General features: G+C 39.8%; 1 pseudogene; it reads right to left on the reverse strand.

Annotated features, from left to right (window-relative positions):
• Positions 1-22,359: 22,359 nt before the first annotated feature.
• Positions 22,360-23,873, reverse strand: LOC138158211 (casein kinase I-like; annotated as a pseudogene).
• Positions 23,874-24,361: the final 488 nt, after the last annotated feature.

The following is a 24,361-nucleotide window of genomic DNA, read 5'->3' on the forward strand; positions in this document are numbered from 1 at the left end:
GATAGATAGATAGATAGATAGATAGATAGATAGATAGATAGATAGATGGATGGATGGATGGATGGATGGATAGATGGATGGATGGATGGACAGATCATTTATTAAGTAACAGCTATGTTCCAGGTACTGTTCTAAGCAATTAGAATACAAATACAAGCATAAAAAAGACAGTCTCTACCCTCAAGAAGTTTCTATTCTAATGGAGAAAGATAATACATAGAATAGAAGGGTACTGCAAAAGAAAGCAGGCGTGAGACAAGGAAGTCCAGAGAGTCAGAAACAGAGCTGAGAGAGAAGAAAACATGGACAGCCTAAATACTTCCTGAGCTGGGGGGTCCCAGGCAGGAGCTCCCCAGAGGAGGGAACAGCCAGGGCAGAGGCATCTTCAGGGTGAGAAGGCTCCTGGGAGGGTAAGGAGCAAAGCCCAGGAAAAGAGGGATTGTATTAGATTTACCTCCAAGGTCTATTACAGCTCTAAATCCATGACCAAAAATCTCAATGTTAGTCTATTTTTTTGCTTCTCTTTTCCATAGTCCACTCAGTTGTTTTGTTTTTTTTTTCAAAGTCATTATTATCAAAAAGTAGTAAGAAGAAGTTTCCAATGAAACATAGATTCATAGATCTGGAGATGGGAAGGAATATAAAGAAATCATTCAGGCAACCATTTTAATTTTTACAAATGAGGAAAATAAGTCACAGAAAGGTTAAGTGCCCATGTCATAAAGGTGGTGTAATCAAGATGGGCCAGCTCCTATCTTTATGAGCAGCTGATGGAATCTCTCCATGGACTTGTGGAATGCACCCGCTTTGTAGCTGATTACAGTCTCCCACCCAGGTGCTGAAGAGACAGTCTGTGGAGCAGCTGCTGAGCTGGACCTATGGCATTTTCAAACGGTGCCACTTGCCCAGAGAGAGCCTCTTACTCTTTTCTGTGCTCTATCCAGGGGAGAAGGCAAGGATTTCTGTAAGCCTTAGTGGGGACGGAGGACTCATGCCTTTATTTCCCCTAGGGGAAATTCTGATCTTTGGAAACTCACGAAAGCAAGCTCCAGGAGACTGGGAGCTGGACCATACCAATCTTTTTAGGAGGCCAACCTTGGGTTCCACCTAGGCATTGAAGAATGACGTGCTTGGCCCAGCCTGGTAGTAGCAGAGATGTGGACTCATCCACTGATTATGCCACATTGATAAATGAACTTTGTGTGCAAATGTTTTAAGTGTGAGTCTAATCTTCCCAGGGAGACATGATAGACTGATAGATGGGAGAAGGGAATAAGTGCTTTGTTACCCTATTCTTACTATATCTTCATGGTTAATATCCCTTTATAAAAACTAATTGTTGTGGATTGATTAAATGAGACAGAAGTGTTGGTGCAATATTGCAGAAGCATGGGGAATATGAGAACCAGCTGGTAGCATTAGAAAACAATCATGTTGCCTCTAGTCTAACAATACACCTAGACCAGGGGTGGAGAACTTCTGGCCCTCTAGGTCCTCAAGTGGGGCCCTTTGACTGAATCCACACTTCAGTGGTCTCAAGGACCTGACTCTTTCATGTGAGTGAGTTGGAATGAGGATCCCTCGAGTTTAAATGAGATGTAATGTAAGCATCAGGGCTGGCATTGAAGCCAAGCTCTCAGACACCAAATCCAGCCTTCCTTCCATAGCACCATACAGCCTTCCCATGATGTAGTGGAGTCCAAAGGAAGCAGTTTCTTTTTTTTAATTAATTTTTTTAAAGTTTTTTTTTGTCTTTATTAATTTGTTTGTTTACTTTTAGTTTACAAGATTCAGTTTCACATTCCCTTGAGTTTCAAATTTTCTCACCTCCCTCCCTTTCCCTCCTCCCCCATGGTAGCATGCAATCAAGTATAGGATCTGCAAATACTTTCACATTAGACATTAGTCAGGTTGTGAAGAAGGATTGTATCAGATGGAATGAACAATGGGAAAAAGGAAACAAAACAAAACAAGAAAAAGAAAGAGAGCAGGTAGTTTGCTTCAGTCTGAGTTCAAACTCTCTTAGTTCTTTCTCTGGATGTGGATACCTCTTTCCATCATGAGTCTTTTGGAATTGTGTTATAACCCTCCATTGCTGAGAAGAGTCCAGTCTATCAAAGTTGGTCGTCACACATACGTTGTGTCTGTAATTGTGTACAGATTTTTCCTGGTTCTGCCCTTCTCGCTCAGCATCAGTTTGTATAAGCCTCTCCAGGTAAATATGAAGTCTGTCTGCTCCTCATTTCTTATAGCACAATAGTATTCCATTACATTCATATACCACAACTTGTTTAGCCATTCCCCAATTGATGGGCACCCCCTTAATTTCCAGTTCTTTGGCACCACAAAAAGAGCTGCTAAATATGTTTTTGTACATACAGGTTTTCCTCCCACTTCTGTGATCTCTTTGGGATACAATTAAAGAAGTGGTATTGCTAGGTCAAAGGGTATGCACTTATGTATAGCCCTTTGGGCATAGTTCCAGATTGCTCTCCAAAATGGTTGAATCAGTTCACAACTCCACCAACAATGTATCAATGTTCCAATTTTCCCACATCCTCTCCAGCATTTGTCATTTTCCTGTTTTGTCACCTTAGTCAATCTGACTCATGAGATGTGGTACCTCAGAGTTGTTTTGACTTGCATTTCTCTAATCAGTAGTGATTTTGAGCATTTTTTCACATGCTTATAGATATCTTTAATTTCTTTCTCTGAAAACTTCCTGTTCATATCCTTTGACCCTTTATCAATTTGGGAATGACTTGTATTCTTATAGATTTGACTCAATTCTCTGTATATTTTAGAAATGAGTCCTTTATCAGTGACATAGGTTGTATAAATTCTTTCCCAATTTCCCACTTCCTTCTTAATCTTGATTACATTGACTTTGTTTATACAGAAACTTTTCAATTTGATGTAATAAAAATTATCCATTTTGCATTTCATAATGCTCTCTAACTCTTGTTTGGTCCTAAAATCTTCCCTTCTCCATAAATCTGACAGGTAAACTATTTGTTGCTTTCCCAGATTGCTTACAGTATCAGCCTTTATACCTAGATCATGCACGTATTTCTACTTGATTTTGGTATACAGTGTTAGATATTTGTCTATGACCAGATTCTGCCATACTATATTCCAGTTTTCCCAGCAGTTTTTGACAAATAGTGAGTTCTTATCCCTAAAACTGGGGTCTTTGGGTTTATCAAACAGTAGATTGCTATAGTCATTGACTGCTGAGTCTCATGTACCCAATCTATTCCACTGATCCACTACTCTATTCCTCAACCAGTACCAAGTAGTTTAGATGACTCCTGCTTTGTAGTACAGACTAAAATCTGGTATGGCTAGGACACTTTCCCTAGCATTTTTTTTTTCATTAATTCCTTTGGTATTCTGGACCTTTTGTTCTTCCAAATGAATTTTGTTACTATTTTTTCTAGTTTTATAAAATAATTTTTTGGTAGATTGATTGCTATGGCACTAAATATGTAATTTAATTTAGGTAAAATTGTCATTTTTATGATATTAGCGCAACCCAACCATGAGCAATTAATGTTTTTCCAATTAGTTAGAGCTGACTTTATTTGTGTGAAAAGTATTTTGTAGTTGTGGTCATATAGGTCCTGGGTTTGTTTTGACAGGTAGATTCCCAAATATTTTATAATGTCTACAGTAACTTTAAATGGGATTTCTCTATCTCTTGCTGTTGGATTTCGTTAGAAATATACAGGAATGCCAAGGATTTATGTGGGTTTATTTTATATCCTGCAACTTTGCCAAATTTATTTATTTATTTTCTCAAATAGTTTTTTGCTTGATTCTCTAGGATTTTCTAATTATATCATCATATCATCTTCAAAGGGTGATAGCTTAGTCTCTTCTTTGCCTAATTTGATTCCTTCAATTTCTTTTTCTTCTTTAATTGCTACTGCTAACATTTCTAGTACCAGATTGAATAAGAGGGGTGATAGTGGACATCCTTGTTTCACCCCTGATCTTATTGGAAATGCTTCTAGCTTATCCCCATTACATATAAAACTTGCTGATGGCTTTAAATAGATGCTACCTATTATTTTAAGGAAGATTCCATTTATTCCTATACTTTCTAGTGTTTTTAAAAGGAATGGAGGTTGTATTTTTGTCGAAAGCCTTTTCTGCATCTCTTGAGATAATCATATGGTTTCTGCCAGTTTTATTGTTGATATGATCAATTATACTGATGGTTTTCCTAATATTGAACCATCCTTGCATTCCTGGAATAAATCCTACCTGATTAAAGTGTATTATTCTTATGATCAGTTGCTGTAGTCTTTTTGCTAATATTTTATTTAAAATTTTTGCATCTATATTGATGAGGGAAATTGGTTTATAATTTTCTTTCTCTGTTTTGGCTCTTCCTGATTTAGGTATCAGTACATATTTGTGTCATAAAAAAAAATTGGTATTATTCCTTCTTCACCAATTTCCCCAAATAATTTGTAGAGTAATGGAATCAATTGTTCATTAGATATTTAATAGAATTCGCTAGTAAATCCATCTGGCCCTGGAGATTTTTTCCTAGGGAGTTCTTTGATGACTTGTTTGATTTCTTTTTCTGAGATGGGGTTATTTCACTAATACACTTACTCTTCAGTTAATCTGGGCTATTCATATTTTTGTAAATATTCATCCATTTCACTAAGATTGTCAGATTTATGTGCATACAATTGGGCAAAATAATTACTAATTATTTTTTAAATCTCCTCTTCATTGGAGGTAGATTCACCCTTTTCATTTTTGATACTCGTAATTTGGTTTTCTTCCTTCTTTTGTTTGTTTTTTATCATATTGGCTAAAGGTCTATCAATTTTATTGTTTTTTTTTATTTTTTCATAAAACCAGGTCTTAGTTTTATTTATTAGTTCAATAGTTTTCTTAAATTCAATTTTATTAATCTCTCATTTGGTTTTCATTATTTTTAATTTAGTATTTAATTGGGGATTTTCAATTTGTTCTTTTTTTTGCCTTTTGGAGGACAATTGGGGTTAAGTAACTTGCCCAAGGTTACAGAGGCTAGTTTTTTGTGTGGGTGTTAAGTGTCTGAAGCCAGAACCAAACTCAGGTCCTCCTGACTCTGGGCCTACGCTTTACTCACGGCGCCACCTAGCCACCCCACAATTTGTTCTTTTTCTAGCTTTTTCAGTTGCATGCCCAGTTTATTGACCTCCATTTTCTCTATTTTATTTATGTATGCATTCAGGGATATAAAACTTCCCCTAAGAGCTGCTTTTGCTGTATCCCACAAGTTTTGGTATGTTGTCTCATTGTTGTCATTCTCTTGAATGAAGTTACTGATTGTTTCTATAGTTTCTTGTTTGACCGAGGATTAAATAGGATTAAATTGTTTAGTTTCCAATTAGTTTTTAGTCTGTCTTTCCATGGTCCTTTATTGCATATGATTTTTATTGCATCATGATCTGAGAAGGATGCATTTAAAATTTTTGCCTTTCTGCACTAAATTGTGAGATTTTTATGCCCTAGTACATGGTCAATTTTTGTGTATGTAACTTGTACTACTGAGAAGAAGGTATATTCCTTTTTATCCCCATTCAGTTTTCTCCAGAGGTCTACCATATCTCTCTTCTCTAATATTCTATTTACCTCCTTAACTTCTTTCTTGTTTGTTTTTGAGGTTAGATTTATCAAGTTCAGAGAGAGGGAAATTGAGGTCCCCCACTAGTATAGTTTTCCTATCTATTTCTTCCTCTAACTCCCTCAACTTCTCTAGGAATCTGGATGCTGTACTGCCCGGTGCATAAATGATTAGTAATGATATTGCTTCATTTTCGAAGGTGCCTTTTAGCAGGATATAGTTTCCTTCCTTATCTCTTTTAATTAGATCTATTTTTGCCTTTGCTTTGTCTGAGATAAAGATTGTTACTCCTGCTTTTTTTACTTTGGCTGAAGTATAATATATTTTTCTCCAGCCTTTTACCTTTAGCCTGTGTGTATTGTTTCAAATGTGTTTCTTGTAAACAGCATATTGTAGGATTATGGTTTTTAATCCATTCTGTTATCAACCTCTGTTTTATGGGAGAGTTCATCCCATTCACATTCACAATTATGACTACTGTGTCTATCTCTCCGTGCTATTCCTTCCCCTGTTTATGCTTTTATTTCCCCCTTCTCCCTTCCCCTCCTTAAGAGTTTTCCTTTTGACCACTGCCTCCCTCAGTATTCCCTCCTTATCAGCCCCCTTCCCTTTTCCTTCTCTTCCCCCTTAGTACTTCTTCCCTCCCTTCTATTCACCCCCCTTTTCTTACCTCTTCCCCCCTCCTACTCCCTGTAGTCTATGACAGATTTTTATGCTTAATGTAGTATGTTATTTCTTCCTTGAACCAAGATTCATGAGAATAGATCTTATGCAATGCTCCTCTCCCTTCCCTCTTTCCCTCTATTATGGTTTTATGTCTTTTCTACATATAGTCCTATATTTAACTGATTATGTTACTCCCTCCTTATACCAGGACCAATGAGGGTGCAGTTTCTATAATGTTCATCTCCCTCCCTTCTTCCCCTCTACTATAATATGTTTTTATGCCCCTTTGTGTGGCATAATTTACCTTTTTCTGCTTTGTTCTTTCCTATTCTTCCATTGTGGTCCCTTTGCACCCCATAATAAGGTTTTTACCATCATTTTGTTTAGTTTGTACCCACCTCCTCTATTTATCTATATCCCTTTTTAATGTCATGATAAGCATACAATTCTCAATATTACCAGATATCAGGGATGTAAACAGTTTGCTTTTATTAAATAGCAAGGTGTGTGTGTGTGTGTGTGTGTGTGTGTGTGTGTGTGTGTGTGTGTCCCTATTTAGCTTTCTATGTCTCTCTTAAGTCTTGTAATTAGGGATGCTATTTTCCAATGAGCTCTGGCTTTCTCATCAGGAAGGTCTGGAAGTCCCTTATTATATCCTTGAATGACCATCTCCTTGCCTGAAAGATTATGCTCAGTTTCGCTGGATAGCTGATTCTTCATTGTAACCTGAGTTCTTTTGCCTTGCGAAATATCATATTCTGGTCCCTCTGATCTTTCAATGTAGAAGCTACCAGATTTTGTGTGATCCTTACAGTAGTTTTGCGATATTTGAATTTTTTCTTTCTGGCTGCTTGCAGTATTTTCTCCTTTACCTGAGAGTTCTGGAATTTGGCTACAACATTTCGCAGAGTTTTCAATTTGGGATCCCTTTTAGGAGGTGTCCAGTGGATTCTCTCAGTTTCTATTTTACCCTCTGGTTCTAGTATCTCAGGGCAGTTTTCCTTGATGAGCTCTTGGAAGATGTTGTCCAAGATCTTTTGTTCATCATGATTTTCTGGTAGACCAATAATTCTTAGATTATCTCTCCAGGATCTGTTTTCCAGGTCAATTATTTTTCCCTTGAGATATTTTACCTCTTTTTCTAACTTTTCATTCTGGATGTTTTGTTTGACTGATTCTTGGTGGCTCATAGAGTCATTAGCTTCAATTTGGTTGATTCTAATTTTTAGTGAATTATTTCCTTCAGTTTTTGAAGCTCCTTTCCCATATGTTTTCTCATTTCACACATTTTTCTTTTTAAGGAGCTGTTTTCTTCATTGTAATGTTTTTTCTAATTTCACAGTTTTTATTTTAAAAGAATTATTCATTTTATCTTCTACCTCTCTAATTTGGTTTTCAAAGTCCTTCTTGAGCTCTTCTAAGAACACTTTCTGTGCTTGAGACCAGTTCTTATTCCCTGTTGAGGCTTCAGCTGTGGGTGTGGAGTCAATACAGTCACCTTCTGAATTTGGTTCTTCCTCCTTGCAATAATAGGATTCTAGAGTCTTTGTCTTTGCAGTCTGTTTTTTATTTATTTTGAGGCAGGGCTTTAGCCACGCCCTTCCTCTAGGACTTCCAAGCCTTCACTATTTTAAAATTTTGCTCTGGAGCAATAATTTCTGTGTTTTCAGGGTGCGGGGATGGGGGGGGGGGGTGGTTGGAGCAGTCAGGGTTCACTCTGCCATCCTGGTCCCTGGAAGTTCAGATAGGTGCTTTTTAAATTTCCTGGCTGTGAGTTGCTCCCACTGCCATGGGCCCTGTATTTGCCCCTTGCCCAGCTCCAACAGATCTCAGCCCTGGGTGATAGGCCTGGGAATGGCCCTTGGGAGTGGTGGATCAACTTGGTGTGGCACACCACCCCCACTCTCCACTATGTATGCCCCAAAGAAAGCAATTTCATTGAACAATGATAGATTTGGTAGATGGAAAGAACCTTTGAGGGTATGTGGTCAATCATTTCATCATACAGATGAGAAGGTGACTTGTCTAAGGTCACACATGGGACTCACAAGAGCTGAGCCGGGGTTCCATACAATGTCTCCATAATATGCTGGATTTCAAATGAAGCAGACTGGTCTTTACTCCTAGGAACAGGCAGCATCAATGACACAAAGTTCTACCTTGGCAACCACAAGCTTAACCTCTTATTTAAATTTTTTAATGACACATTTCTAACTTTATTTGTACCATTGAAAAATAATTTATTATGCACTTACCTTTAAATAATAGAAAAACCAATTAAATGGATTTAGAGCTCTATATGCTTCAGAATGTATAGCCTCCCTTTTAGGCCTATGTAGAGAAACTTTACCTTTATTTTTAAAAATTTATTTAGTATTTTATTTTTCTCCAGTTACATGAAAAAACCATTTTTAACATTCATTTTTAAAACTTTGAGTTCCAGATTCTCTCCCTTCTTCCCTCCCCACCCCATTCCCCTCACTGAGAAAACAAGCAATGCAATGTAGATTATACATGTGTAGTCATGCAAAACATTTCCATAATAGTCATGTTATGAAAAAACACATAGACAAAAGCCCCCAAAACACCAAACCTCCAGAAAAATAAAGAAAGAAAAAAAGCATGTTTCAATCTGTATTCAGACACCACCAGTTATTTCTCTGGGTATGGATAGCATTTTTCTTCCTAAGTCCTTCAGAGTTGCCTTGGATCACTGTATTGCTGAGAATAGCTAAGTCATTCCCAGCTGATCATTTTACAATACTGCTGTTACTTTGTACATAGTATATTTCACTTTGCATCAGTTCATGTAAGTCTTTCCAAGTTTTTCTGGGAGCATCCTGTTCACCATTTCTTACAACACAATAGAAACTTTACTTTTATGACTAACAAGGTTGTCATGGTCAGAGTTGCAACTTGGACAGGACAAACAGGGCTTTGTCTTCGAGTGTTGACATACAACACATCCTCCTCTCAATGACTGACAAACCCCTGCCCCACCTCCTAGTCTTTCGAAGATGTGGATTAATCACAACCAGGAAGCTATGGAGATAGACTGCCCAATCTGGGTATCACCATGCCCCAATAGAACTGTCCTTGGTCCTACTGAGTCTACCATCCCCCCAAAATGAATTTATGCTACAGGATCAATTTCAACTAGCTATGATTTCAACCACAAATCAGCCAAGTTTCCATGAACAAAACCAAGTGGAGAATAACTGAAACAATTCAGCCCACATCACTATTTCCAAGAGCAATTTTAGGAAAGGGCTTGATGCTGACTAAATGGGGTGGTATGTTTCAGTTCTTTGCTCCACTTGCTAACTCCTATTCAAGATGATGGTGATGGCAAATATTATCATCATAACAAAATAAGATAAAATGAAATTATATTTGTAAAGTGCTTAACATGGTGCCTGACAAATAGTAGGCACTTAATAAATGCTGTTTCCCTTCCCTATCTTTAATCAAGATCATAGTAATAGCTGCCTTTTATCTAGCATTTTCATGTTTGCCAAATGCTTTTAGATTCATGATCTCATTTGACATTCATAACAGCACTGGGAGGTCAGTGCTATTATTTTCTCCATTTTTCAAATGAGTCAGCTGAGTCTGAGATAAGTTTAGTGAGTTACACAGTCCTATAGCTGGGAAGTATCTGAGGTAAGATTTGTATCCAGGGATTTCTGACTCCAGCTTTATCACTCAATCTCCTATACCTTCTTATGACCTTGGGGCAATAATTAATGGTGAAGAATTGTCTCAGTAGGCTGTGTTTTCTTGCTCTGCCAAGGCATTCTTTATTGCTGCTATAAGGGAAGAACCAGATCATGGACATGCTAATGAAGACCATGGCCAAATTCTTCCCAGAGCTAAGAAAGGGGTGTTCAATTTATAGTTTTACAAGTGTTTCGAAAAGACAAGATAATTGAGGGCAGTAACAAGTTAATAGAAAAAGTGGGGAGGGGGAGGATTTATTCCCCCCAAAAAATACTCAAAGCAAAATTTTTTTATAGTGGCAAAGAGCTGGAAACCAAGGAAGTATCCATCAATCAGGGAAGAGTTGAACAAGTTATGATATATGAATATGACAGATAGTATTAGATAGTATTCCTGTGAGAAATGACCAAAGGGATGGTTTTAGACAAACCTGAGGAGACTTGTGTGAACTGGCACAGAACAAAGAGGGCAAACCCACAAGAACGATTAACATAGTAACAGCATTATAAAGACAATCAGCTTTGAAAGGCTAAAGAACCTCCAATCAATGCCATGACCCATCCATCGATGAAACATGCTTCCTCTTGCAAGAATTTATTTTCATTGACTATGCATATTTGTTGCAAGATTTTTTTTATGTCTTTTCCTCTGAAGGAAGAGGCAGAAATAAAATAAAATAAATGGTGATCAATTTTATAAAATTTAATGGGAGGTCATTACAGAAAAATTCATGAATAAGTAACACATTGACAGCAAATTTGATTAGTACACCCTGGGCAGGTACTTTTTAGTGTTCTGCTTAGGGGCAACAAGGTTTCCTACAGGAAATATAGAATTTCCCAGAGTTGAGCAGGGTAGCAATGTTTAGTCTACCCATAGCCATTTGCAGTAATATCAAAGTTTAGAAACACAACAGAAAAGGACAAGACAAGAATCCTGTTTCCACACTGGTGTAGTAACTGTTCCTACCAATAGGTTTTATGGGGTTCTCTTATGATGAATTTCTGTTATCCATATAAAAGAATACTTAAGGCATCAAGAACTATCTATGGTATTTTCTCATATTTCTAGTTGACAGGGGAAAATCTGCTTCAAAAAGCAACTCATTCAGCCGACATGATTTCCTGCATTACCCATCAGACATATACATGTACAGGCATCCCTCTCTCTTTCCCCTTGCTATTTCTTTGCTAAGGAAGGTTCTGTTTGGGTGGTATGACTTGTTGGGTGATAGCATTTGCCATTCACTTTCTGATGCAAATTAAAGCATATTTTATAATATTTTTATAATTTGAGACATACCTCCCAGTTATGTTGTATTCTTATGGACACTAGACAATACCAAATCCAGTTCAGTTACGGCTCACAAAAACCAGCTACTCCCTCCTTCTGTTTCCTGAAGATCCAGAATGCTGACTCATGAAACTGAGATCCAAAGGAAGACACATTACTTATTTATGGAATTTAGAATGATGTATCCTTCTTTGGAACCAATGAACATGTTTATAAGATGACAATATGACTCTTAAGGACTATTTTTGTGTTCTGTCCTGATACTAAGGAATGTACAACAAGCATTTATTAAATACCTATTGTGTGCATGGTACTATGTTAGGTGCAACATTAAAAAAATGCTCCCCTCATAGACTCTTTTGGGGAGAAGCAATATGTAAATAGCTAAATATATAGGATTATTTGAGGAGTGAGAAAGCCCTTCTGTCTGGAGAGAAGGGAGAGGGGTCCAGAAAGGCTAACTGAAAGAGGTGGATCATGAGCAGAACCATGGATGAAGCCCCTCATCTAGGTGTGGGAGGTGAGCAGTGATTGTACTTCAGGCACGGGAGCCTATGCAGAGATATAGATGGGAGAAAGAATGCCAACTTGAGGAAATGCAAAGAGCCCGATCTGGCTAGAAAATCCAATGCAAGAAGGGGAGTAACAGGAAATGAGTGTGGAGACACAGACTGGAGCCTGAGTGTGGAGACACAAACTATGTGCCAAATAGAGGAGTTTGCAGCTTAACAACAAGCCAATGCGGAGGCCCTGGAGCATCTTAAGCAGGAGATGATGTGGTCAGATCCATGCTCTAGGACCATCACTTTGGCAGCTTGAGAAAGGATGGATTGGAGAGGGAAGAGACTCAAGGCAGGGAGTCTAATTCAGAGGAGACCATTATAATAGTCCAGTCACACTTGGGTGGTATCTGAGTGAATGGAGAGAAAGGGATAGTTATGGGATATGTTATGGAGGTAAGCCTTGGTGAGTGATTAGCTATGGAGGTGAGAAAGAAGAAGACTCGAGAACGACACCAAGTTTGTGAAACTACATGATTAGAAGGCTAATTATCAGTGATCTTGACCCCAATAAAGGGGTTTGACTTTGGTGAGGAGAAAGGTCATCAATGTACAGGAAACTGGAGCAGACAGGAGAGAATGGAGACTGCTATCGAGAATTCTCAAGTTTGGGGTAGAGCAGAGGAGGAAACTTGCAAGGCTTTGCCAATGAACTAGGATGCAAGCTCCTCTACTAAGAGGCTGGTGAAGTATTTTAAACTGACAAAGGTCATTATTTTTAACACCCAACATTGGGGTAGCTAGTTGGTACAATGGCTAGAATCTGAGTTCAAATTTTGCCTCAGATACTTACTAGTGGCTCGATTCTGGACAAGTCACTTAACCTCTTTAAGTTTCAGTTTCCTCATCTGTAAAATGGGGATAATAATAGCACCTACCCCACAGGGTCATTATGAGAATCAAATGATGTAACACATGTAAAAAATATCTTGCAAACTTTAAAATGCTTTATCAAAGTGAGTTATTCTAACTTTTAGGAGAATGGGCAATTCCATAGAGCTCCCTCTTATACTTCTCTGCTTCCTCAGGTTCAGAGGGACAGAATATTTTGTCAACCCATCAACAAGCATCTATTTAGCACCTATTGTACACCAGGCACTGTGCCGGAACATTCAGCAGGAATCCAGTGATAGAAATGAAGCCACTGCCACCCTCAAGGGCTTACACACTACTGGGGAGAAAATATGTACACGAATATAAATGGAATATAGGCAAAACTAATTGTCCCAAGCAATATCCTTGTGTATGTCTTTCCTTGGTTCCATGGTATTGGTAGAATACTCTCATTTCTAAAGTGACTGAGTCAAACCCAGAGCACCTAAAACTGTTTTTGGATTAGAGGGCCTCTGAGGTCCCATCCACTGCTTCTACTCTCATTCTGTGTTTCAGGTTGGATAAACCCATTTGGTTTTTGGCCATTCTGAAAAGCAACATGGCTGCCTCTCATTTCCGAGAGTTGGCAAGGAAGATAGACACCACAAAGAAAGAGAAAAACCCTTCAGCAAATTCTTTGGTTTGTGGTGACTTCATGCCAATTCAAGAATTATATTCTAGGCAGGGCCAGAACAACAGAAGTTATATTGAGCACCTGGAACACTACCAACCTTGGGCAAGTCATCCTGGGTCCCAGAATAATAGATACACCCAGAAATCACTTCATCATGCCAAAGGTTACAGATACTGCCAACAATTTCTTTGCCTGAAATACAAAAATATGCGAAGGGAAAAATATCAAATGTCATTTTCATCTGGTACAGGAGAAAAGGTACAGGACTTGGAGTTTGAAGATCTATGCCTGAATTCTGCCTCAGACTCTTTCTAATTTTGTAAGCTTAGGTCAGTCACTGAACATTTCTGAGCCTTAGTTTCCTCAACTGTGAAATGGGCTAGTAATACTTGCCATTCCTACCTCATAGAATTATTGTCAAGAAAGTCTTTTGCCAGCCTTAAAGAGCTATATACACATATATTCATATATAATGTGCGTATAGATGTATACATGCACATACAAACACAAACACATACATAGTGTCCCACAATCTAAGTGAAATTTGAATATATTAAGACTTTTGTTAATGGTTTATTTATTAAAGCCACTGAAGTTTTAAACTGCACTCAGATTTTTGGGACATCCTATAAAATTGCCCCTGAATATGTTTGACTTAATAAAATGTTTTCAATGTCTTATTCTAATGTTCTTTTCTTTCCTTACTGCCATTGTCCACTGACTTGTCTTCCCCCAATAGAGTCCTCACTTGTAACAAATACAAAGAGTCAAGCAAAACAAATAGGCTATATCTGCAAATGGGCACCTCATTCTGTACCTACCATTCATATTCTTTCTGTAGAGGGGCAGGGAATAGGCTTTGCCATCAAGCCCTCTAAAGTCCCAACTGGGGACTTGTATCATCCTCAGAGTTCTGAAGCGTCCCTATGTAATTTTCTTTTATGTGATTGTTGTCATGATGCAAATAAATTGTTCTTATAAATCCATTTCAATCAATCTGCATCAGTTCATATATATCTTCCTAAGGTTCTCTGAGTTCTTCATAGTCATCATTTCTTATATAGCAATACTATTCCATCATATTAATATAATGCAGTTTGTTAATTTCTCAACCAGGACACCAACTTTCCTACTATTTCTTTACCACAACAAAAAAGTGCTGCTACAAACAATTTTTGAATATGTATGAGATTTTTCCCTCTGTCTTTAACCTTTCTGTAATATATACCTAGAAGAGGCATCACTGTGTTGGAATATCTTCAATTTAATGACTTTCTTTTGGAACTCCAAATTGTTTTGCAGAACAGGCGAATTAACATATAGTTAGGGCAATCGTGCAATACCATGCCTGTTTCCCCTCAGTCCCTCCTATATTTACCATTTTTTATCTTTTGTCCTTTTTGCCAGTCTCACACATGAGATCAAACCCATTAACATATGTAAAGCATTTCATAAACTTTAAAGTGCTAGATAGATAATGGTAGCTATTATTCTTATTAATGAGAGGTGAAACATCTGAGTTTTAATTTATATTTTTCTCATTATTAATTATCTGGAACATTATTTATGATGGTTATTTTCAATTTCCTCATTCAAAAACTGCCCATTCTCAGCATGATGGGATAGACAGGGAGCACAAATTCTTCAGAGGGATCTGAGAGAAGACACGTGGAAGAAATGGAAAGAAGCACTGATGAGTGAAGAAACTGAGAGAGACTAGAGAAACGTGGAATGCCAGGAGTGGTGCTCTCCTAGGATTATTCATGCCAACTGTATAAGGCTAGGCTTCTGGAGGTTGGAGAGGCAGCACCTTTCAGAGGCTGAACAGCACTGTTAGGACCTTGAAGGTCCTGGGCTTGTCCAAAGAGAAGTCACTACACTTTTTTTGTTCCCTAGTATGCTGTTCTTTGCTGGCAAGGCAGCATGGGGAATAGAGATAAGGGCTTTCCAACATCCCAGGCCCAGAGGCTCTGAGTTGGGGATATAGCTCTGGGGAAGAGGTGATGGAGTGAGTGCTTGCTGTTTGTTTGTTTATATGATTCACCTTACATTCTAAGTTCATGTCTTCTTACTTTATTCTGATGTCACATGTTTCATTCTGGCTAGGTCAGAAAGAGATCAGGGCTTTCATGAGCAGAATGTTGTAAGTAGATTGCAGACTCAAACAAGTTCCAGGAACCACTGGAGAACAATAAGATGTTATGTGTAAATGGAAGCTGCTGCGATCGATTACGAATGACTGTTGAGGAAGGAATGAATGGGAATGGTCCGCTTGGCAAGAAAGCGATGCTTCGCTTCTGGACAAAGTGTGCTCCTTTCAAGGCTCTACTCCAAGTCGCATGCCCTTCAGCAACCATGGGTAGAATCTGGTTTGTTTGTTTGTTTGCTTACCCCCTTGTTGCCATAGCAGTTTCCCAGGCATGTTATGCCATAGCCACCCTGCCCTCAGGGAACTTAGAGCAAATTAATGAAGAGCTTGGGCAGACTACAGAAAGGAAAGATTTGGAAGACAAGAAGCAACCTGTAAGGCTGAGATGGGAGACAGGATGGGCTAAAATACTGACACTTCCTGCTGGGTAACTTTTATAGTCATGCTTGTGTTTCTTAGTAATGATTACTAATTAGTGTCAACTAGGATACATGATAGTGTAATGACTCAGGGCAGAAACACTCAGCTTTCTTGGGCTTTGTGACTGGAAGAGAGTGAAAGAACCAGAGACTCATAGAGTCTGCAGTAGAAGGGGGTTCAGAGACTGAAGTCTAAGACAGATGCTTAATATTCTCTGAGTGAAGACCCCCAGGGAGGGGCAGCCCGCTCCCTCCCAAGGCAGCAACTCCACTCTTGGAAAACTCTTGTTTATAGGCAGTTTTTTAATGTCAAACCTAAGGTTCTGTCTTTGCAAATTCCATGCAATACTCCAGATGTTCTACCATTCAGGGTCAAGCAGAATGAGTCTGATTCCCTTGGTCTTTCAGTATTTTTGAAGACCATGATCATGTTCCCACAAATCTCTTTTCCAGGTAAACATTCCCACTTCTTTAACCAATTCCCATGTAGTATGGCCTCCAGTATGCTAATCATCTTGGCCATCCAATTCTGCTCACTCTCCAGCTTGTCAAGATAGCTAGCCAATATAATTTGTAAGGAAGAAACACAATGAGCCAAACAGGAATGAGAAGATGCCTCCTCATCATGGGTAATATCTTTTAATTTGTATGTAAATTAGATTTCAGTGAGGCAGACTTGCACAAAATTGTTGGCCTCACACTCTCTTCCAGAGTCAGGACAGAGTCAAGATGACTGGTGATAGCCTGGAACGTCGTGGATGACCTTGGCATCTTCGATGTCTGACCAAGCTCTAAGTGCCCCACAGCTCCTGCTTCAGCCGCCTTCGTGGCCATTGGAACAAGTTGTTCTTATCTGCCCGATTCACCGGGGGAAGTCTTCACATGCTTGGGGTAGACACCCCCTTAACTCACCAATGGGTCTGAGACCCCTCAGTTACCCTCAACCTGGTTTAACCAGTCTGCCTCTGCGTGTGCTCCAGCTTCTTGGGGTCACAGGTGAGAGCTGGGGGTATCAGGTGGACACCCAAGGTGGAAAGCAGCCCTGAAAAGGGCAGCCATCACACCAGAGGTCCTAGTCTTCCCTGAACACACCCTTGTCATCAATACAATTTAACACAATAATAGAAATGTTGCTGTTGCTGTTTAGTCATGTCCAACTCTTCATGATGGAGTGGTTTGTCATTTCCTTCTCCAATGAGGCAAACAGGGTTAATGGACTTGCCCAGGGTCACACAGAGAAGAAGTGTCTGAGGCTGGATTTGAACTCGTGAAGATGAGTTTGAGCCCAGTGTGCTATCCATTATACCACCTGACTGTTATATACTGGTATAGAGATAAAGGTATGCTGGAAGACACAACAATTTTTTTTAAATTCCCATATATGATGGCAACAAAAAATTTAAAATTTCAATATTTACCTAAAGTAGAACATAAGAAGACCTACATAAGGGGAAATGTTAATGAGGGAAATGAAATAAGATGTATAAATAGAGAGGAAACTTTGTGTTTAGGCTAAAAACATATATGTAAATACAATAGAGACAGCAATATACCCTATATATACACTCACCACCATACCAATTAAAGTCCCACTAAAACATTGTGTAGAATTGGATAAAAATAGTTCAAAATTTGGGGGAAGAATAATGAAGCCTATAATCCATTCCAACCTAATCAAGGCCTACAAATATTTATGAAGTGCTTATTATCTAAAAGGTATTGCACTATGTGCTGGTATACAAAAAAACAAAACAGAAACAGGCCCTGCCCTCAGAAATTCTCATTTCTCTTCCTAATTTTTTCCTCTACTTCTCTTACTTGTTTTTCAAAATCCTTCTTGAGCTCCTCCATGGCCTGTAATCAACTCATATTTTTCTTGGAAACTTTTGGTACAGGAGTTCTGACTTGGCTTTCTTCCTCCCAGTCCGTGCTTTGATCCTTTTTGTCCCCCAAAAAGGAATCTAATGTCAGATTGCTGTGCTTGCTTTGCTTCCTTTGCTTGCTCATGTTGCCACTCAATTACTTGACTTTTGACTTCTTTGCCATAGTAGAACTCTGCTTCCAGAGAGGAGAGCTTTTTCCCAAATTGCTGGGGTTTTCACAGCTGCCAGAGGTATTAGTTGGCTGTCCTCTCTGCAGCCCCCACATGCTCTGGCTAACTGGTCACACACCCTAGGACCTCCACCCAAGACCACAATCCAGATCCAAGCAGATTGAAGCAAGAGCAGTTACCCTCTGAATGGCTGCTTGGTCCCCCTGTGATCTGCAGTCCAGGAGCTCTGAAGCAGCCATGCGGGGGTGGCTGCACAACTACCACACCTCCAGTGCTTCTCTCCCCAGGGGGTAAGGGCTGGACCATGCTCCTCCACACCCCTCCCCCCCACTTCCAACAGAGTTCCACACTGACCTTTTACTTTGTCTTTGGCATTTATGAATTGATACTTCTGGAAACCACCACAGCTGCTGGTGATTCGCTCTCCCGAATTCCGGTCCAGCCAGTGCTGGTTGGGGCTACCCTGGGGCTAAAACCGCAGGCTCCTACAGGGCTGGGTTCAGCTCCTGGTATGCTGCGATGAACCCTTCCTGTCCCCTGACAGACTGCCTTCAGTGGGAGGTGTGTTTCTCTCTGTCACTTTGTGGGCTCTGTAGCTCTAAAGTTTGTTTAGAGTCATATTTTATAGGTATTTGAGGTTGTTATGGGGGAGCTCACTGAGTTTTCCTGCTTCTACACTGCCATCTTGGTTCTGCCCCCAGAAAACCATTCCCACACTTTCATGATTATGAAGTCACCACCAAGATTGGAAACAATCTAAGGATGACTATTTTGGTCACCTGTGCTCAGGTACAGAAACACAAATAAGAAGAAGCAGCCAGAAACTTCAGGCTCACCTAGGTAAGTAGCCCATAGCCTTCTTGCCATATAGTCATAATCATCATTGGCCTGGGATGGGGGGGAGGGGAGAAAGATTCTTCTCTCCCTCACTGTAAGTCAGAGGGAGAGCTTGAGGAGTCTTGACACACTCAACAGACTATTGATTATCTCTGATTTATCATGTCTCTGTCTTGTTTGTACAGGGGAAGTTTACTGGTGGGAGCTCATGAGCCAGGGTGCTTCTAGGTTACCCCTAGAAGCTGAGGTAGCAGGCATCTCTCCAGGGACCCACTCGCCAGTGCTGGTGCTGGTTGGGAGAGTGCGCCCAGAGGGGATACTACACTCAGAATTACACAGCAATCACAGAATAGGGTACACTTTCTTCTAGAGAATCTCTGGTAGCCTCCTGCAAAATGAGTCAGGACAGCAATAGAATGTGACAGGATTCAATTCAATTTGGTAAATATGTATTAACTAGTCACTACATATAGAACACATAGGAGAATTCTAACCACATCCCAATTTTGAGAGCAATTGCTCTCATGATTTGTTGACTGTCTTTGGAAAGACCACAAGAAAGAACACAGGATTTGTTGTCTGAGGACCTAGGGATGAGGGGACCTTCACCTCTCTCTGGGCCTCAGCTTCCTTGTCTCTAAAATGGAGGTGTTGGAATGGAACACATCTTGAGTCCCTTCTGCCTTTAGATCTGTGATCTAAGAAAGTAAAAATCCCAATATTCAAATGGTTCCCTGGAAAACTCTTCCAAAAATCATATATTTAAAGCTGGAAAAACCTCAATAACAATCTAATCTGATTGGCTCACTTTACTGATGAAGAAATGGAGGGTCTAGAGAGACCTCCAAGGGACTTTTCACTCAGATAGCAAGTGGTAGATTTGAGAGTCCTCTAACTCCACATTCAAGGTTTAATTAATCCATAAACATTTATTAAATGTGGACTATGGACATGGCAGGAGGCAGGTTGGCAGAGTATATGGAGAGCTGGCCTCAGGACCAGGAAGATCTGGGTTCATGTTTTACTTCTTTCACATACCAGCTATGTGTCCTTGGTCAAACCACTCAACCTCTCAATGGTCCAGGCAATTCTCCAGGAGTATAAAGTGCATAAAAGTTACTAATTGGCACCAGGAGAGGGGGATGCTTACCAGGAATGCCTAACACTGGTGAAATTACACATTTCTTAAAAAAAGAAAAGGGCATAGCAATGGGGGGTCTGATTTCTTCCCTCAAGGAACTTACATTCTTCTTGGGAAGACAAAGCCAAGGTTAAGCAAAAACTACAAATAGCAAGAGATAATCAATGCCATAATTTTAGTGTTTCTTCAAACTAATTGGTCTTCTGATAACATATGTAAAGTGCTTTGCAAACTTTAAATAGCATTATAAATATTCGCTCTTTATTAGATCCTGGGTCTAGAGCTGGAAGGGACCTCTGAGGCCATCTAATCCAACTCCTTCATTTTACAGATGAGGAAACTGAGGCACAGAGAAATTTAGGTCAGAGGTAGCATTTGATCCCAGTGACCCTTGAGCCAGTACTTTTACCACTATAATAATTCTTATTGCTATTATTGTCAGTATCATTATTTTGTAGCCCAGATCCCAGCACTTTTCATAACAGCTAGGACGGGTCTCAGCTCACTGGTGTCTCCTTTAGCTTTCAAACTTCAACCACTGCCTATATTCTGTAGCATCAGAGACCCCAGATTTCCTGTGATGTTTTCCATTGATGGGCTTTTCTTATCCCAGAAGGGCTTCAGCAAAGGTTATCTCTCCTACCTTGAACTCATGTAGTTCATTTTTTGAATCCTACAAAGCAAAGATAATTGCTTAATTTCATCATATTTGATCTGGTTGAATACTCTAGATTTCTGAGATCCTTTTGGGTCTTGACTCCATCATCCAATGTAAGAGTTATACTTCCAAACTTTGAGTCACCTGGGAATTTGACAAGCATGACATCTATTCCTTTTATCCAAACCACTGATAGAAATGCCAAGCACTCACTACAGGGCCAAGGATAGATCCCTTCAAGTTGCTATCAATTCATCATGACTACACTTAGGCTCTAGTGATTTAGTCCATTCCAATTCTACTTAATTATAGTTTTGTTTAGCTCATATTGCTGCCTCTTTTCTACAATAGTATAGAGAGACTTTGCCAAATTCTTTGAAGAAATCTGAGTAAACTACCTTTGCAACATTCTGTAAGTAACCTTCTCAAAAAGAGAAATGGGCTTACTTTAGCATGGTCTGTTCCTGAGGAATTCATTCTGTATCTCAGTGATTGTGGCTTCCTTTTCTAAGCATTAACAGACCATCCCTTTAATATATTCTAGAGTTATACCAGGAACCTTTCTGGCCTAAAGTTGATAGACTCTTCTCTTTAACTAAAACAAAGGATCCTCTGTAATTCTGTGGTACCTCTCCCATTCTCCACGATCTTCAAAAGCTTACCAACTTACACCTACCAGTTCTTTCAGCATTTTGGGTTTGTCTGGCCTTGTTGCCTTAAACTTGTGGAGGGCATCCAGGCCATCTTTTGGTGTCCCTTTGCATTTCTGAGGCAGTATGATGTAGTGCCTGGTTCTGCTACTTATCACCTTTGTGATGCTGGCCAAGTTGCTTAAGGTCCTACAACTTCATTAATGGGGACAGATTTAGATGGTTTTTAAAATTCTTTATATCCTATGATCCTACAGTCTTGGCTTCCAACTCTTAAGGCTGGGTTGCTGGTTTTTGTTTTGTTTTGTTTTTTTTGAGGAAAAAAATACAAAAATTATTTTTTTTAAAAGGTACAACACTAAATCTAAAATGATTTGCAAAGGAATATGACTTATTTAACAATGGTCATCAAGTAGTCTATTAAAAAAATTGGGGAGATGTTGATTCTATCAATGAATTAGCAAGGCATTTCTTTTAAAAAAATCTTTTTTTTTTACAGAAACATTTTTTTTTTTTAAGTTTTTAATGAACTTGTGTAGCAGCAAGCACCCCAAGCGTCCTCAGGGTTTGCCGCCCATACAGGTTCTTGGATCTGCTTTGTTAAAGGAAAGCAACTCAAAATGGGTTAACAAGCTTACTTTAATCAGTCAAACATGTATCGTGTACCTTGTTCAGGGGAAAAGGTCAGCACCCCGAACTTCAAAGCATACAGGCAGAATTATCAAGACAGAAACAGATCAAGTAGACAGATTTTCGAACTGTCCAACCATTACATCCATACCCAGTCAACATCTGGGTTTTTCAAAGGGGGAGGGGGCGGGGGGGGCTGTGGACAACGGCTTTTCAGAATACAGATCAAATCACAGAACACTTCTCAAAGTGAGCCCCCAAAACAAAGCTACACATCAGGGCTTATATAGCCTTCCCCTGGCTCAGAGAATGTAACAACCTTATTGACTCACTGGCCAATCAAGAAGTATCTACTGAAAAACAAGCCTCCCACCCCAGGCTCCAGGTGCACCTCAGCCTAGGGGCAGGGAAGATCTTCCAAATTTGCATTCCCATTACAACTTGTAAACAAAAAAAGTTCCCATTTCAAAATAAAAACAAAATTCCAGGTCATATAGATGTTTACAGTGATTACATTGATCTAAGCAACTTACATACAGGTTTAGTTGTAAGATGTTAACTAAATTTCTGTGACTAATATGTCGTTTTTCTTTCTTTTTTATACCAAGAACATTATAGAGTTAATGCAGAGTCCTAAAGATAATCTAATAGTCACTAAGTTTTTCTTAAGTCTTCACTTTTAGATGCTGTTAATTCTAGCACAGTAAGCAGGCAGTCTTTCATATGCTTAAAAACTGGAATCTTTGGTTGCTACTATGTCAGCTGACGCACACAGAAGCCATCAATTTTCAGAATGTGTAAGTTTACAACTTTCAAACCCTAGGAAGGGGGAAAAAATATAAGTGCACAATTGTGAACATTTACAATTATCACAACTGTGGTTGAAAACTGTTCATGCCGTTCTTCCTTAAAAGAGATTTCAAAGCAGGGTAGTTCAAAATAAAAGGTAACAAAAAATTGGCATGTGCACAATTTCTCCACCACTTGTGTGTCAACCATTTAGTTAACTTTCCCACTTGAAAAAACACAATAGAAAACTGGACACCATGTTTCACTATCTCAGTTAATGTTCACAATTACAGCAGCTACAACTCAGGATGCAGCATCACCAACGCTGACCAGAGCCAGTTTATACTGAAATTAAGTTCTTTACACCAAGTAAATGGATGGCACAACCGGTACGTGTACATATGAACTACAATTTCTAGATTTGGGGGAGTAACAAGTCCTGCTCTGATCATCTGCTCTGCTTCATCTGTTCCTCTTCATGTTTAGAAACCTGTGGGGGTTTGCTGACCCTGCCCACTGGACGAGGCTGCCTGCTGGGCTGCTTTCTGCTTTAACATTGTCCAATCAAATGTGTAGTCATACGGTGGTTCAGAGTCCTGAAAAGAATACGAAATAGTTGCCTCAGATACATATAATCTGGTACTTCTTCAAAGCGTAGTCCATGACAATAGTTTAGATACATGGCAAATTCTGCTGGAAACCCCTTACATAAAACTTCAGCAGGAGTGGACATCTTTTCACTAATCTTTTCATACTTTAGTTTCTTTGTTGCAGCCTTCAATCCTTGCTAGGCCAGGCTGGTCCTATTAAAATACATCAACACATATCCTAGAGACTCCATATCATCACGACGACCCTGCTCAATTGATGCTGGCATAACGGGCAGTGCCAGGGAGATTCTTGTCTTCTCCATATGGTATATGTTGTCTTGTTCTGTTGTCTCTTTACTTTTTGGCCAAACCAAAGTCAATAAGGAATAACTTAGTACAGCGATGCCCAACACCCATTAGGAAATTATCTGGTTTAATGTCTCTGTGTATAAGATTCTTCGTATGCACAAATTCAATTCTACTGATCATCTGGTCAGCTAACGTAAGTCCTGTTTTCATTGTGAACCTACGGGAACAGAGATTGAAGAGGTCTTCAAGCCTCGGTCAGAGAAGACCCATGACTAGAACATTACAGGCTTTTTCTGGACCATACCACAGTGAGTGGGGAATGCCAACCCCACCCTGAAGAATCTTAGGGAGTCTGCTCTTGTACGGCAGCTGGGGATGCCTGGCCTTCTGGGAGTCTAGATTCACTGCCACCTCCTCTCCGTTGGTGATGCTGATGGCCAGACCGATGTCCCCGAAGCAACCGGACCTGATCTTCCGCACCAGTTTATATTTCCCTCCGACAATGAATTCGGCCTTGTCGCTGCTGCCGCCGCCGTGCAGAGTTCCGGCTTCCACCTTCTTCAGGCTCTCGGGAGGGTCGTGGTTCCAGGCCGGGCCCCCCACCCGCCTTAGAAGGCGCCGTGAGTGGGCATGGCCCACCTGCTGCCAACGCCGCCCCCGGGTCCCGCCCGCCAGGACCACGGTCACTGGGCCGAAGCTGCCATCTTGTTCCTCAGGCTGCAGCCGACCCCAAATGCCCCCGACCCACCGAAGCCGCG

This window comes from Petaurus breviceps, unplaced genomic scaffold (genome assembly GCF_028583685.1).
Source record: "Petaurus breviceps papuanus isolate PSGF00001 unplaced genomic scaffold, PetGlider_PUasm1.0 174, whole genome shotgun sequence".
Classification (NCBI taxonomy): Eukaryota; Metazoa; Chordata; class Mammalia; order Diprotodontia; family Petauridae; genus Petaurus; species Petaurus breviceps.